This window comes from Scyliorhinus canicula, chromosome 3, assembly GCF_902713615.1.
Source record: "Scyliorhinus canicula chromosome 3, sScyCan1.1, whole genome shotgun sequence".
NCBI classification, from domain to species: Eukaryota; Metazoa; Chordata; class Chondrichthyes; order Carcharhiniformes; family Scyliorhinidae; genus Scyliorhinus; species Scyliorhinus canicula.
In genome coordinates this window covers 207,457,238-207,458,843 of record NC_052148.1, presented here as the reverse complement: position 1 = coordinate 207,458,843, position 1,606 = coordinate 207,457,238, and the positions used below count along the sequence as shown (strand labels likewise).

The 1,606-nt window shown below is 49.4% G+C and overlaps 1 non-coding gene across 1 annotated transcript; it reads left to right on the top strand.

The window, feature by feature from the left end:
- Positions 1-235: 235 nt before the first annotated feature.
- trnan-guu lies at positions 236-309 on the top strand. Its single transcript has one exon. It is a non-coding gene; the product is annotated as a tRNA-Asn (tRNA).
- The last annotated feature ends 1,297 nt before the right edge of the window (positions 310-1,606 follow it).

Here is a 1,606-nt window from a genome sequence, read left to right as displayed (position 1 = left end):
CAACTCTTACTAGAGCACGATAAGTCACTCATGTTCTGACACTGGTTTAAAGTTGCAGTTGGTGTAGCCCTGTGTAGAGATTATGGATAGAGCCTCCTGAGGCTTCTCACCGGCTCCCAGACCTAATAAGCTAGATATCTTCATTAATGTTAATGGATGAAAAATAGTAGACAAAGCATTGTGATGCCGAGCGATACCAACAGCGTGGGTTCAATTTCCATTCAAGACTCAGTTGGTCTCTGTGGCGCAATCGGTTTGCGCGTTTGGCTGTTAACCGAAAGGTTGGTGATTTGAGCCCACCCAGGGACGGACAGTCCTTTGTGGGCAGCACAGTGGTAGCACTGTTGCTTCACAGCGCCAGAGTCCCAGGTTCGATTCCCGGCTTGGGTTATTGTCTGTGCGGAATCTGCACGTTCTCCCTGTGTCTGCATGGGTTCCTAATTACCTAACAGAACTCTTGTGTAATTTCTGGCAAACCTTAAATCAGTTGCGGGATTCTCCGTTTCTGAGACTAAAGTGTTGACGCCAATGCAGAATTTGTGGACTTGCATGACAGAAAAACTGACGCCACACCTGGACCGATTCCGCTATTATTGGGGGACTAGCACCAGTGCCACATGGAACACAATCGATTCCAATGAAATATGGTGCGGGATTCGCCAGGTCTGTGATTGACACTTGGGAGGTTGACAAGCTGCAGCCGCATATATACATTGCAATCTCCACACACACCATCCCAGCCAACAAGGTGACACCAGTTGTGCTGGAGCAAGCCCATACAGCTGATGGGTCGGCAGGGGCCAGAGGGTACCCGGGCGGTGCCTTGGGATGACACCTATATGACCCATGGCACTAAGTTCAAGCTAGGCTGTTAGCGGTTTGCGCAGCTGCATGGCTGCCTTGCCGGCTGCGGCAAAATGTTCCGTGTCCATTCACCCTGACCTCACAACCCACCTCCTGGACACTCCCCGCTACTCCCCCAGTCCTGGCAGAAGCCCCCGGCTAGCGGCACAACTGTCAGCAAACTATGGTGATGTTGGACACCTTCCGTACCCCCTCTCTCTCCCTCAGCAGCCGCCATGCCGGTTTCACGATTTTTAAAAGCATAAGTGAACCGCGCCGTGTGAAATTCAGCCCAGTGGAGGCGGAGAATTGCAGAGACCCCGGAAAATACCGGGTCGGGCATGCTTATGCTATACAAACAGTGACTAATGTATGTGCGTTCCGGAACGCATTGAAACCACCGTCGAAGTGATGGAGAATTAGAATTTGGTGTCAAAATCAATTCTTCGCCCAATCGCCTTTCCCGATTTTGGCATCAGCCAATGGAAAATCCCGCCCCAGAACCTCAAGACTAGGTATAGGGATACAGCAGTGGTTATGTCAATGACCATCTAATTTAATTTGGAAAATGGGAAATTATAGGCCGGTTAGCATGGCTTTGGTCATTGGTAAGATTTCAGAGTCCATTATTAAGGATGACATTGCGGAGTACTTGGAAGTACATGATAAAATAGGACTGAGTCAGCATGTCTTCATCAAGGGGAGGTCCTTCCTGGCAAATCTATTAGAATTCTTTGAGGAGGTAATGAGGACGTTAGACATA